Source organism: Haemorhous mexicanus, chromosome 4, assembly GCF_027477595.1.
Source record: "Haemorhous mexicanus isolate bHaeMex1 chromosome 4, bHaeMex1.pri, whole genome shotgun sequence".
Lineage (NCBI taxonomy): Eukaryota > Metazoa > Chordata > Aves > Passeriformes > Fringillidae > Haemorhous > Haemorhous mexicanus.
In genome coordinates this window covers 31,990,967-32,006,456 of record NC_082344.1, presented here as the reverse complement: position 1 = coordinate 32,006,456, position 15,490 = coordinate 31,990,967, and the positions used below count along the sequence as shown (strand labels likewise).

General features: G+C 42.9%; 1 long non-coding RNA gene across 1 annotated transcript in view; it reads right to left on the bottom strand.

Moving 5' to 3' along the window:
- LOC132326912 (uncharacterized) overlaps positions 1–13,479 on the bottom strand; it is a 77,322-nt gene extending 63,843 nt beyond the window's left edge. The window contains exon 1 of the long non-coding RNA XR_009486364.1: positions 13,357–13,479. This is a non-coding gene — a long non-coding RNA (uncharacterized LOC132326912). The remainder of the gene's footprint in view (positions 1–13,356) is intronic.
- Between the last annotated feature and the right edge of the window lie 2,011 nt (positions 13,480–15,490).

Genomic DNA, 15,490 nt, shown 5'->3' with positions numbered 1-15,490 from the left:
GTGTGCCCAGGAACAAGTGACAGAGTTTGGAGACAAGTGCGAGTGATGTCAAGCAACGGTGACTGGGTGTGATAGGGTCCCAAAATACTGATGTGTGGGGAGAAGAACATGGCTTACACCAAGCTGCGCCACTTCAGACACGCCTCTGCCCACTGCTCCTGGCTGTACTAAGGAGATTTAATGCAAAAGGGCCCTTTCACATTGCTAGGTGCTCTTTTTCAGCTTCTTTCATGCAAGCCCTGAGCCCAAAGCAGTTGCACAGAGACTGGCACTGCATAATGTGAAAAGAAAGCCTGGTAATGACTGCAAGAAACTTTTACTCTCACCTTAAGGCTGTCTTGTCTTGCCAAGGAGAGATGAAATGACAGACAGGTAGAGGACAGAACTTCTTTCTGATTTTACTTTTTTTCTTTTAATTAAAATTCCCATAATATATTTGGGTCCCAGAAAGGGGAGGAAAATAAATTTCCTTTTTTTCCTTAGCCATGATTCTAGAAAGGGTTGAATAATTTTATCTATAACTTTTCCAAAGGATCAGCTTCAGGCAGAGAACAAAATCTGAAAATCACAAGACCACAGGAAGCCAGCTCCCAGTTTGAAGTCTCCTGCAATGTCAAACACTAAGATAAATAACACCTTGCAGCACTGCTAAAGTTACTGCAATGATGTGTACCCTTTCTCATTGAGGTCCACTACCTGGGGAAAGCACTCTGAAGGCTTCATACCCTCTTGTCCATCTCTTCAGGTGCTGCTGGTACCCATCTACTGCCATTCCTCCACAGCAGCATAGAAGGAATTCCAGCACATGTGAGCCCCAAGCCTTGCTGAAAGCCTCTGTGGGCACTGCCAGGCCAGAGAGCTCAGGTAAATGGAGCTCAAAACTGTATAAAACAGCACTAACAGCCACTTTTACATCCTCCAGTTCCAGCTTGCTTCTGTGCAAGCAGCAAACATGTCTCACTTGGCTGACCAGACAGATTACCTGCACCCACCCAACAGCAATGGCAGAGAGAAGGCTGTGTGCTTGCAGAGCAGGCACAGTCAGTGGTGCAGGGACTGCCTTCATCAAGACCCAGAAGTAAGAGCAGCAGGACTGAAAACACAACTTGCTCTATGCAGGGTTATTTTGTAACCTATAAGCTGCCTTACTGCAGAAATGAGACTGGCGTCTCTGAAAGACTGAAAAATTCTAGAATCACAACATGTGATGAACTGACCACAGCCCTCATTCCTGTTCCCTTGTGCCAGTGCAGGGAGAAAGTAGGGAAAACCAGGAGTGAAATTGAGGTGAGGAAGAAGGGACAGGTAGGGGGAAGGTGTTTTAAGGTTTTTCATTTTCATTTCTCTACATCCTACTTGTATTTGAATGGTAATAAATTTAATCAATTTTCCCCACATCAATTGAGCCTGGTTTTCCCATAGTGGTAATTGCTGGGTGATCTCTTTCTCAACCTTATCTCAACCCAGGAGCCTTTCAAAATATCTTCTCTTCCTTGTCCAGCTGACAAGAGGAGTGATAGAGCAGCTTTGTTGGCACCTGGCATCCAGCCAGGGCCAGCCCACCCACACATGAATTGTCTAACATGCACATTTGCATCTCAAGAAATGTCAAATGAGAATTAATACTTTTAAGTAGTTTTCCTTCTTAAAAGAAAAGATGAGCTTCAACTGTCTTTACATCTAAGGCATGTACTAATCTTTTCAGCACACACAATAATATTTGCTAATTACTAACTTTTCACATTCCTATAGAATTTTATTGAAAGCAAAAGTTTTTGTGGGTGAAAATGCCTGAAATACTAAGTGACTTAGAATATACAAGATGATCAAGAACATTTTCTTAGTAGATATTTTTGTTTTGAAGAGGAGATTATAAAATATTCCATACGATTAGTCCGGTTTAATTAGATTTGTTTGGAAAACAGATGGAGAAAGAAAAATCCTAATGATGTCTAACGAAATAATTCATTTCTCTTTTAATTTAAACATTCAAACTGCATTGAAATTACAGAATCAAAAAAAATACACAGAGCTTCAAAGTCAAATCATTCATCTCCTGCTTCTATCAGATCCTTTCACATTGGCAGCATTTCATTGTGTAAACAGGAAAAAAAAAGAAAAACAGAGAAAGAAGTAATCTCATTTAAATTCATATTATTTTTGCTATGGGGGATTCAGTGGACAGCAGCTGGGCACTACTGCTATCAGCAGTGGGTAAACATCACAAAGGACAGTCATTGCCTCACCATCTTTATATTCAGGACAGCTAAGGTGTCCAGAAAATGACAGGAAAGGCTGTAAATACATATGCAGAAAAGCCTAGGCAATTTTTCTGGCTCTCAGTTCAGCCCACATGCTCAGGTGTCCCCAGGGACAGAGCAGAGCAAAGGAGAAGGCCACTTGCACAGAGTTCAGCTGGTACTAAAGAAAAGCCAATTTTCTGAGGACTGGCGCTTCAGTGATGGAAATGAGCAATTTGAGTTTGTCTTGGAAGAAGAGTAAACAAAATTTTTTACCCATATGGTAACCAAAAAGCAGCTGTAGAGATTTCCCTGATCTCAGACTAATTTTTGGAAAATGCTATGTATTCTCTGGAGGGGGAAAACACGTGGTGATTTCTCTCACTGTTTTTCATCAAAGAACTGAATTTCACTTGCAGTCCTAGCTTGTGGTGTGAAAACTGAAACCTCAACCCAGAAGCAGGGCTCATGAAGCACACTCCAAAGCACTTTGCCAGTATGTTACTCCCTACACCAAAACTGTGTCAGGACTAACACAGAGGGAACCATCTCCTGATTTTCTAGCAACAAAACAGACAAGAGGCAGCCTTGAAGTGCTGACATTACAGCCCATCTTACAACCAGCCCAAAAGGCACACAGCGCAAGTTCCTCTCTATGTAATTTCACAACATCACTCTTTAAAAAAAAATCAGTTTCTTTATTGACATCACAGGTAATGTAACTATTTAAATAAGAACCTCTGTTCAAAAATATAGTTTTTGTTCTGTCATATGTATTCAGTGAACGACAGCCATAGCAGGAGAATGTGGCCTTTCCAATGCCCTACGATGCTGCCATCGGGATTATTGCAACAGATGTGGAAGAAACATGGACTACTGGCTGAGTAACTCCCAGAAGTAAGGACTAAAGCAGTAGAACAAGCTATTTTCCCAGACCCTGTTAAGCATTGAAATTCCCAGTGTCCCATTGTTTATAGCAAAGAGAATTACAAGAAGAAAAGTGACACAAACACAAATCTGTCCAGGTGACTGTGATTGCCAATGAGCTGGAGAAAGATAGCCCTGAAAATGGATCTATGAAGAGATCACAGAACTAATTCCTTTTGTGATATAATCCTAGCTCTAAGATTAATGTATTAGCATTTCTACTGTATGTCTCTAATGTTACCGTTCTAATTCAATACCCAACTAGGGAGATAAATCTCTGAATACATCCTGCATAAATAGAATGCATTGTTATGATTTTCTTAATAAACCATGGAAAATTAACATAGGCATTAATAGCAGCTTCATGTCCTAACTCAAATGCAATTTATTCTTTTGTGGGATTTAATGCTATACAGACAAGTTATGATATTACACTAATTTTTGTAGACAGCCTTGAGACAGTTGACAAACTAGAAATGTAATGTGCTGTCTGATCCTGTCCCTTCCCAATGTAGCTTTTCAACATGAAATATAGCAGGGCTGACACTGCACCAGCAAAGGACATTTTTAGCTGAAGAAGCAGGGTGGAAGATGGCAATTTGCCTTTGAATTGCTGCAGCTGCAGGGTGGTGAGTTTAGCAGGTAGGGAACAAGAGCAAAGATTCAAGCTGCTCCCTGCCTCCTGGGCAAATACCTGCTCAGGCCCTGACAGCAGGGACAGACAAAGTGGCAGGACGGATCATGTTTCTGTTTTGTGCCCTTACACCAGCTCTTTTCTCCACTGAAGCCCCTGGTATTGCAGGAAATCACTGCTGGTCCTAATTTTACATGTGAAAAGTAGAGGAATGTTTTTTGCTGATTCCAAAACACAGTGCCAAGAAATCTGCTGAGGTCCCAGGCAGGTCTGCCCCACGGCTGAGCATTCCAAAATAGCAGGACTCTGATACAAGAAAACATACCTTGCAGCAGAGGACACTGAAAGTAACAGGCTGGGATTGGGGCCAGCTCATTAACACCCTGCAGCACCATTTTATTTAATCCCACAGTCCTCCCAGTTTGACAGTGCCAGAAAATGAAACAGGAGACACCCTGGTATTACCACAGAAATCCATGGTGCCTTGAATACTGCAGGTAGAACCCACCTCACCTGCTTAAAAATTACAGTAGATCTGGACAAGGTATAAAGAAGGGAAGCAAAAAGAGTTAAGGGAATTCAATTGCTTTTATGCAGAGAGGGACTTAAAAAGAATAAGACTCCAGCATAGAAAATATAATATGGTAAAAGCCTGTAACAGTCACAAACAGCATGGCAGAGTGTAGGGAATGACTGCTCATAATTTTCTGATGCAAAACCTCAAGGTTATCAAATGAAATAAAAAAACCCCAAAACATTAAGCTCAAGAGCAGACCAAAAGAGATACTTTTTCACAAGAAGTGTGGTTGAGCTGTGCAGCTGAGCCATGGGATACTATATATGCCAAAACCTTTCTGGGAATTGGAGAAATTAATGAATAGAAAAACCCTTCTCAAGTTAGGAAGGACAGCGGTGCTACCTGTGCCTTAGGAAATCCCTCAGCTGCAGACCAGCAGAAGGTGAGGAGCCTCATGTCCCACCCCAGCAGCCTGACTGGGGTGAGCAGTCTGACCCAGCCAGCCACTGTGCTCTGGCAAGGGGTGCTTCTCTGCCAGCACACTGGGCAATATCTGACTCCCTGCACATGCCTGAGCCTCAGCTCACGTGGAGAATGGGCAGCTTGCCTACAGGGCTGTGAAAAGGCACCATCTTGCTGTGTGTGATTAATTTGCATGTGGAACAGTGAATCTCAGCTCAAGGACAGTGCTGAGACGTCAGCACGTGTCACAACACAGCAGTGTAAACCACAGCACAGAGCATGCCTCCATCCCCCCGAAAGAGAAATGACAGACCTCCAGCCCTACCTTAAACAAGACTCACCTGTCATTAATAGCTCCTCATGGCATTTGCCAGTAGGGGCCGAGGAGTGCAGGGTTGGAAGCAGGGAACATATTTTGGGAAGCAGCAGCCTTTGCCCTCTAAGCAGAAGGCAGCAGCACAAAGGCTGCTCACTTGCCTCCCTTCTTTGAGGCTGAGCTCGTGTCCCCAGAAAGGGATGGCAGGGCAAGCTATAGCAAGGAAAGGCACCCCAACACCTTTCTGCCCCGATAGCCCTGACCAATCCAAAGAAGAAAGCACCTCACTGCAGTGCAGCCCCAGACAAGGGGAAAGGCTCAGAGCAGAGCCTGGATCTGTGCAAGTCTCATGTTTATACAGTTGAATCCATTGCACCCTTTCTGCCTGCAAGTTCCCAATCTCACACGCTGCAGCACTGGAGGGATTTGTCATGGAGTGCATGGTGCAGGGCCACTGTAATGTTTCAGGACAGCAGTGCTTTCTATGTGTTTTCCCTCTGCACAGATATGCAGTTCTTTTGACTGCAATAATTGTTACTTTTACAAAAGAAAAGTGGCCACATGGAAGATACTGAAATCATCCTGGAGAATGCACATCTGCTATCTGCTACCTCTGTCTAGTACAGCAATGAACTTATGTGGAAAACCCCACAGCTTTCCTAGAATGTCACTAGGTAGTACTGGAAATAAATCAGGGGTAGCAGTACCTCTCCAGCTCCAGACTGTGTAGAGCACCCAAAAGAAATAAGGGGAGAAAGGGGGTCAATATGAGTGGTACTGATGAACTGCCACTCTTTTGGGATACTGGAGCATGGTATATCTCCCAAATTAATAATTATTTCAGAGCCAGGACACTCTAAGATAAAAACAGACATTTTTGTGGGTACATGCTTGGTCTTCTGTATATACCAGTGAACTTAACTTGAAAAAACTCAGAGCAATGTACTGTAATGCAGATGTCAGCCTTCAGCTGTCTGCAGCATGTGCATTGAGTAGCCCTTAGGTGTGATTCTGCTGGCTCTGCTCTGCTGCAACCTCATGACTGCTCTTCTCCAGGATGGGGAGGTTCAAATCCAAAAGGTTCACTGAGGAGCACTGGAGAGTTCCTCTCAGTGTGGGACACTGGCAGTGCAGTTGCAGACTGGTATTTCCTTTTACCAGGTATTGTGAGGAAATGAAGAAAGGAACCCCCTACTACAGCAAACCCTCTGCATTTGGGTAGCACAGGTCTGGCTTGGTGGAGCCAAACTCCAGCAACAGCTGGCTGTGAAGCACAGCAGCAAGGCCAGGCTTCCTCCCTTCCCTGCACAGAGGTGCAGCTGCCAAAGAATTAATCTGCACTTGTTATTGCTTTCTTTGACCAAATGCTGTGCAACCATACTGCACAGAATTTAAGCCAGCAGGGCAGGCTTGGTCTTTGCCAAAACTATGGCAGGTTTGATTTATTCTCAACTATAACACACACTCAGACTGTGGCTTCTGGCAGCTTGCTTTATTTCCAGATCAATGAGAAATCATTGTGGAGAAGCAGACTTGGGGAGTAGATGTCATTTGCCCTCAGGGATGGGAAGCCTGGATTATTCAGATTATTCACATGCAGACAACTCCCTCTGAGTTGTGTTAAGAGTGCAGTAGGTGAGCTTTAGGAAAACTTCATAAACTAATGCAGAAGCTGAGCCTCTTGCAAGGGTTCACTGAGATGGATCTGCCCCTCCCTGAGGATGGTGCAGATGGCACCACACACCTCAAAGAGTCCTACCTGGAGATACAAGTGCAACCAGATAATGACATTTAACTTAAAAAAATGAGAAGAAACGTTATCTTTTGTTTCTCCTGCGCTTCATCTGGATCCTTTCTGAAAGCAAAATTAAGACCTGTGTCCTAAAGTTGCTTTCAAGGGCCAACAGAGTGCACAGTTCAGTGGAGTCTATGAAGGTGACTGCAAAACAGCTGAGGGCTATCCAAAATTGACATTCAGGATTTCTCAGGTGGACTGATTTTAATAATAAGTGTATAGCTCAAAGCCCCTGGATTTTACATCGCCCTACAAGCTCCAAATTTTAAGAGAGAAAACTATATGGTAGCAGACATGTAGACAAAAGTAAATCTGTATTTCTGCATTGTGGAACACTCCTGTAATTTCAGCACTCTATTTGTATTCAGAAGAAAAGATAGAGTGTTGAAGCTTGGAATATAATATGAGCAGAAAGTCTGCAATGTTTCATTTGGGGCTGAAATATTTAATCCAACTTCCAAGTGTTTATTTGCCAGAAAGAAAAAAATAAAAAATGCAGGCAAGAAGAAATATCTAAATAGAAAAGCATTTCCTAAACTAAATAGCACTTAAAAAAAATAAGATTTTACTTGCTAGAAATCTGTTAAGGGAAGATTTTTCTTTGGACAAATATGTGGAAAAATAAGCTTCTCAGATAGCTTCTTTGAGAATCAATTTTAGATAAACATTATGAAACCACAAGTGGCATGATAAACATGCATGCCATGTTTCTTCACCCAGCTGCAGCTAGGAAACCAAGCAATAAATACTATTTATTTATATTAATAGTATGCTTAGTGAAAGTATTACAATATTTCCTAAGCTTAAAATCATCCATGAATGTATTTTATCATGAGGCTCAGCATTTTTACAGTAATTTACAACTTTAAAAGGGTAAACTCTATTGCTCTCTGTCAACCCAACAACTGGGTAAGTGCAGAACGTTACCACGTGAAGCATGATGAAATTTATTGCTGCAGTCATTAGTACATATTGATTTTGTTTATAACAACCCAAGGGGAATACTAAACTGATTTTGCCTGTGCTTGGCTCTCTCTCACTCTCTGTCAGGACACAGGCATGGCAGTGCCAGGTTGCAAACCACCAGCCCTGCTCCCTTTCCTCCCTTTCCTTTTTGAGAAATCAGCACGAGTTCTCAATGATCCTTTGGCCAGCTCATCCTGCTCTGCTCCATTTTGTGGCTACCCCCCATCCAGCTTCATTTTGAAGAATTTGCAGTTCTCAGACTGCCTAGGCTGCACAAATACTGACTCCTTATTAGTCAGCACGTGATTCAATGGTATCAACTCCTTGTTCAGTCTGATTTTCCCTCTTTGGGTAATTCCACTGTGTGAAAAGCCCAATGTGCAGCCTTGAATCAAAGGTGCTAAGAGAGCAACTCATTATGGACTTCTGTTACAGTTATTTAATTATTTCTACAAAACAAAAGTAAAGATGCTTTTGATCAGGAAAATATGAAGCAAAATGTGTTTCCTTGGTTTAGTTTTTGGGGTAGAGTAGCATTTTAGATGAATGCTGATTTAATTTTTAACTCATCAAAAATGTGACATTTCATACTTGTGAAGGAAAAATAAGTATGAAATTTGATTTAAAGAAACAGAAAGTTGCATTTCAATATTTAATTGAAAAATATTCAATTATTTTCAATCTGCAATTAAGGCAAAAGATATGCTGAAATAGAGTTTCCTCTATTCACAGCATTTTAAACATTACTGGTAGCTCAGAAATTTTCCCTAATTAACAAGAAAAGACTGATATAGTTATTTCATTTCTTTCTTCCTACCATTTTTACTTAAAAGGTAGTTCTTTAATTGAACAGGAAAGCAATTTCAGTATCAATCACAAGTCCAGGGAGTGAAGCATTATGGCAAAAAAAAAAAAAAAAAAGCTGATTTAGCATGCAAGAAAGGGGAAATTATTATGCTTGAGATTGCAGAGCCAACTTAGAAATCACCTTCCTCCAGCCAAGCTCAGCAGTTGGGAGGCTGCAGATGTGCTTCTCAAGCTTTGGAGTCACAATGAAAGTACCCCAAAGTGTGCATTTTGCTTTTTCATCCCCTTGAAGCCAGAAGAGCAGTGTCACTCAGCCCAGCCACAGAGGCACCACCCTGCCAGTGGGTAAGGAATGGAGGAAGCACTGGAGAGCTATTGGCTGCAGCTGGCAAAGCAAAAGTCACTAACAGTGCCAAACAGGGCAGGCCCAAAGAGGAGAAAGCACCTCCAGGAAGTAAAACTTTTGCATTTGAGATTGTTCTATTCTACCAGATAAAAGAACACGTTGTGCTTGGTTCCCTCCCTCCATCTGACCTAACCCATGTGAGTTTCCCATCAGACTTGTGTTGCAATTCCCTCTTTTCACCCAGAGAAAACAGCTTATGAAAGTGGCCAACAGTTGCATGCAATGGATATTTCATGGTGGGTGGCCTTCATGTGAAAAACCACCTCTGCCTCAAACCCTCAAGGCACTTGTCTTAGTCTGCTTCAAGCACTCCTTTTATTTCACAAAGTGCAAAGAGCACGTTATTAGGGTTCATTTGTTCAGTCTGTCACGCATTCCCACACTGTGGATATTGCAGGAGTTCATTAGAGGGCCAGTAGCACAGGAGAGCACAGGAAAAAAACAAACCAGAACCACAGCACCTGCAGAATCACTTTTTATAGACTGCCTCTTCCCACTGCTCCTGTGTGCACAGCACTGGTACTCACCACATTGCTCTTGCAGCAGGCATCAGGAGACAAGCCACAGCAGCAGCCCAGAATGCTGCCTTTGGGCAGTTTCCCTCTCATGCCCCCACAACTTGCTTATCTCACTACAAAGAGCTATTTCTTACCTATTTCTGTGGGGGTCACAGGAACCTCAACTCACAGGCAGAAACTCATTTTGCACAACCTTAGGAAGTTGAAAATGCTCCCCACTGGCAGACAGTGACTGCAATTCTGGTCTATTTTTTTTTCCTTTGTTTTTGGGGTTTCTTTTCCCCTCATTGTGCTGCAGCACAAGCAAGGGCTAAATCCAACAGCTTCTAACAGGAATGATGCAACAACCACAGTGCAATATCTCTGCAGGGCTCTAACCTGGCACCCACACACGAGTAATTACATTCCTTTGAAAACACCCTCCAGTGAGGAGCAGATAGCACAGTAGTGAACTTTCTCCCACTCTTTTTTCACCATAGTTGAGCATTTCTCTGTACACTCCTAGGGAACATCATACAGCAAGGAAGCAGCACTCAGAGTTGCAGGTATGAGAGGGTAGGCATCTGCTGGTGAAGCAAGCAGTCATTTTAAGCACTGCTTTTAAAGTCAGGCTAATCTGTGTCCCTGCTTCACACACACAACTTCTTTTATTGGGGGTGCTCAGGACAGGCCATTTGCACTGCAGTGCTTTAGATTAGGGCACACACCTTTCCACAGTGCCCATTTTTCCAGAGATTAACCAGCATCCTCAAGGGAATAACAAACATAGCACCACTAGGAAGTTATTCGACTCAGTACATTTGTGACAGGATGTACAGGGCTGCATTGTGCCTCTGCTTGGAAAGTAACTGCCTAAAATCAGGTTATCCAACACTCAGGTGATTTTAATTTTCCATCCATCTTCCCAGATGTATTCCATTTGTTTGTGTGTTTTGTTGTTGCTTGCCTTTTTTGTTGTTGTTGCTGTTTTGTTTTCCCTCATTTGTTGTCATTCTTTCCTTATGTGCAGCAGCCAACGGCTGGACATTCAAAATCCTCATGAAGTCACTAAGTAATGTCACCACTTACTGTTTTCCACCTGCAGTCCCATCACCACTAATTACAGCTTCCATAAATTAGTTCATTGGTGACATCTAAATGAAGCCATTTACAAATTGCAGCAATGCCGAGCAGCCCAGCTCCCTGGTACCCGTAATGACTGCACACAGACCTCATCAGGCAGCTCAGGAGGGAGGGTGTGCTGCATGTGCTGCTCTTACTGCCCAGCCATGACAGCACAGATTTAATTTCATCTTGTCCATGTAGGATTTGCCTGTGCTGCTCAAAGCAGAGAATTTGTGCTTATACCGCCAGTGCTCCCTGCACTTACAAACCGAGGGAAGAGGGGAAAAGCATCCGGGAATTGGAGAGGTTCAGTTTCTTGAAAAAGCATTTACCCCCACTGTTCATAAGCACAGAAACTGGGGTTTTACCAGCCTTGCTTACACACAATGCTCCCCACTGCAACAGCAAAATGCCTCAAAGGATAAAAGCAAACTCAGGATAAAAAAGATGCGATGAGAAAGTTTTTCTCTGACTGCTGTTTATTTGTAGCCACCCTGTGAGACTTGCCACAGAAGTGGGTGTCTTTGGGGGCCTCAATCACTGCAAGGACTTCTTTAAGCAGCCATCAAGATGCAAGAAGAGGTTCAAGCTGCCAAACAAATTGTGTCTGGACACATTTCAAAGTACTTCCTTCCATAAGACACTGAATGAAGTTACTGTATTCCCCAACATTCCCTACATGACACGTGCAAGAGAGGCACCCACCCTGCACCTTTGCGGGTGCAAACATGCTCAGGTCGCTCAACCCACCCATCTTCCAGGCTGCAGCAGCCAGCACCAGCTGCACAGAATCACCTGGCATCACAAAGGCCACTTAATGTTCAGCAGCGTTTTGGAGAAGTTTTGCCCCAAGCCACCTGATGCTCTGTCTAGACTCCTCTGCAGAAGTGCAAGCTTGCATTGCTGCTGGTGGGGCACCTGGGACCAGGGAGTCCTTGCACTCTGGTTGCAGAAGCCTCCAGTACCATATTCCCAGCCAGCAATTCACATGAAATGAAACCATGCCTTACCCTGCAGGACTGGTAAGCACAAAAAAATCCATTACAGTTTTTCTCCTGAAAGCCACTGTTAATTTGATGAGCATTTGCTGCTTTAAACCCACAAAACAGAATAACCAGCAGGTAGTCTTTCTGGAAACACTCACACCACAGACCTTCAGTGAAAGTGTGGTACAAAGAACAAGAAAAGAAAATTTTTAAAACCACTAGTTTTGTCACGGATGCTGTTCCAAGAATTTGAAGTAAGGTGCTTTTTGAAAACAACCCTTCCAAGTACATTGATTGTTTCTTGCTTGCAGAAAATCCCAAGTTAGGGCTCCCATTGATTTATGTCACTTTTAAAAGCCTAGTTCTCTTGAGTTATTCCACTATATTTCAAGCCAAGCAATTAATTCTTGTTTTTTTAAAAAAAACTTTCCAGCACATGAAAACTTTTTCATACAACACACAGCATTATAGAAATGAGTCTCTCAGAAAGATGCTAAGCATTGACATGCCAACATATTTCACAGATTGAACTGCTCTGATATTAGCAGCCTTTGTAGCACATGTGCACATAATTACGACACGTCTGGAACATTTTGTCACTTCGTTGGTGTTTGGATGTCTAGCACAAAAGACTTGCTGGCTGTCAGTTTGAAAGCACATCCTATTCACCTGTTCCATAAGCACTCTGGGTGTAGAGGTAGCCCAGATAAGAGGGAGTTGTTTGATCTCATAGACACGGGAACATCATTCTTTCCCATTCAGCTAAAATTTCATAGAAAAGAAGAATTAAAGGCAATCTATTTTAGCTGAAATACTGATGCTTGCATGTGCTGGTAGCCTGGAGGAAACCTGCAGCTCTCTGTAATGGTTTGGCTGCCATTCTCCCCATCACCATCTGCAAAAATTTTCTCTACTAAACATCCCAGTCTGTATCTTTATTTAAATTCTACAAGGAGCTTTTTCCACCTCTTCAATCTGTGCTTAAACCACCCCCAGTAGCACTAAACAAGGTGCACCCTCACCTTGTTCAAAAGCACTCCTTAACTTTTTTTGCCAGAGGTCAGAAATGAGGACTTGGCCATAAAAGACAGCAGCATACTTGGAGTGGCCCAGACTGGACTGGCACAAAGAAAACCATATTTTTCTGATGAGGTCTCAGACCAGCCATGTGCTGCAGGTTTGCTCGGGATGCTGGAGCAGTTTTTTGTGACCACTTTGGTGTAAAGCCAAAGCTACAGTAACCCAGGGACGTTGCCAAAAAAGAGGAGGGCTCTACCCACACAGCCCTCCTGGATAAAGGTGGAGCTCAGGGCGTAGGGAGGTATCCAGCTCCACACCTGCCCTGCACAGGGACTGTGGGTACAGGAGAAAATAACTCCCAAAACTTCTGCAGTCTCTTCACATCCCCCCCAAGTAGGCAATTCCCCATATCTCACATGCCATGGGCAGCTCCTGTGGCACTAGAGCACAGCTCCAGACTTATTTGCAGAGCCACCCCCAATGCCCCACTGAAGGCTGAAGCAAGGGTAAGACAGGCTGCTGTGGCAGCTGCTGCTGCCCCATTTCACACCAAACATGGCAAAACACAGTTTTTCCCACTAACCCACAGTAACAAAGAAGGTCTAATTCCTTTCCTAATGCAACCAGCAACTGGTAGACACCCACAGGAAGCAAATACCTGTTTCACTTCAAAGTGGGACATCCAGGTTATTCCTTTACAGCCAAAGCACCAATCCAATATTATTTTTCTGTAGGTTCTCACAGCCTTTTCCCAAGCTCCCGCTCTCTGCTGGTGTGAACAAGCTCTGCATTTCACAGGTGGAACTCACTAGACCTAATTACAAGACCTTTGACACCAATGGAGGTGATTTTATAGCTCTTACCAACATCAAAGCACCTGGAAACCCAAAGCTCACCAAGGCATAAAACTTCAAACCAGCCCCAAGTTTAAAATCACAAAGCTTACGTTTTGTCAATGACTATGGTATGATTTGAGACAAGTGTCAAAAATCTCAGACATAGCAATGCTTCTTCAGACCACGATTTTCATGTTTCCCACCTAAGCAGCTAAAAACCTCTAGCATTTTCTCATTGAGGGGCTTTTTTACTTAAATAAAACCCCAAAACAACAAACTGGTGAACCAAAACAACAAAATACCAAACCAAACCCAACAAACAAAAATAAAAACAACCCCAAACAAATTAAAAAAACCTACCCTGGCTGAATATCATCTCTGTTAAAGAATTCTCAATGATTCTCTAAAATTTGCCTTTTGTGTTCATATTTTTAAAGCTTCCCTTTGCAGCTACAGTATCTAGAAGCATGTCTCCTGTTTATTTGCTTATTTTGAGTTTATTTTTATTTGCTTCATTCCTCTGCAGGGAACCCTGCAGTTGTAGGACTCCAACAGCCTTCCAGAAATCAGCAAGCACCATGACGGTGTGAGAATGAGAACTGATAAGACTGCAGATCTGTCAGAGCAATAAACAGGTTTTTCCTCTATGATTGTAATAAAATTCATGAAGTTACACAAGGGATGAACTTTATAGTTGTATTTAATTTGCTCATTAAAAATTAGCCCGGACATTTGGTTGTATGTAGACAGAGGGGCTGGGTATGTGTCTGGGACAGGGTTGCTGCACTTTTCTATCAATGCTGCATGACCAGTGAGACCTATTGAGCACAGGACAGCTCTTTCCACAAGAGAACTTCATCTGCCCAGGTTTTGGCTATTACTTCAAGCCTCTCTGAGGATTCTGATGAATTTTTCTGATGAATTTTAGTTTTGCAGTTTAAATACCTTCAGTCTTGGAGGCAAACCCATGTAGCCCCAGGAGCAGAAGAAAATCTGCTCCGAGACCTCAGTCCCTGAGTATAAAAGCTTTGTCTGTTCCAAGCACTGGCAAACACAACTCCCCAACCAGACACATGACTATGACCTGTGGCAAACATTCCCTTTGGCAAGTGTATGCAAATATAAAAGGACACAACTAATGCACCTTTCTTTCCAATCACACAAAACACATTTATATTTGTTTTCCCTTTTGGATTCAGATTTTCATGCTGAGAAGGGTGACAAAAGGACAGACAGGTTTTGAGGTGATGGCCTCCTCTCTGTGAGCAAGGGAAAAGTCTTTTGCAAAGAAGAACAAATTCTGGCAGCAAAACTTCACTTTGAGTTATCCTGAGGTACTTTTCCTTGCCTTTTTTCTCTGAGCTCTTCAGCCAAGGTGATACCCCCTCTGGGAAAACACATAAACTTTCCCAGGTCAAGACTGTTTTGTCAGTGATGCTAAGTGTAAGTGATCTTTCTGTCTTTATCTTGACCCATGAGCCTATTTTTCACTTCATTTCCCCACCACCCCTTCCTTTTGGGGAGGGGAGTGAGTGTCCAGGTGAGTACCTGGCAGCTGATCACTGCCAGCTTGCCACACCAGCATCAGAATGACAGTGCTGCAGAGAGGATGCAGAAGGAGCTCTCTTGTTTTGGGGAAAAAAAAAAAGGCAACAAAAAAAACCCCCAAAAAACAAAACAAAACAAAACAAAAAAAAAAACAAAACAAAACAAAAAAACCAAAAAAAAACCACAAAAAAACCAACCAACCAACCAAAAAAAAAAAAACCAACAAAAACCATCTGGAGATTCATCAGTTGCAAGCCCTTCTCAGGGGCATTTATGCTTGTGGCCCCACTGAAGCCTTGCTGGGTCTGCTTGTAAGGAGGCCAGCATCCCTTTTCTTTTATATTTTACATCCCTTTACTTTTTCTGTTTGCTGGGGGTCTGGCATGCAGCCTGGCTTACCACCTCTAC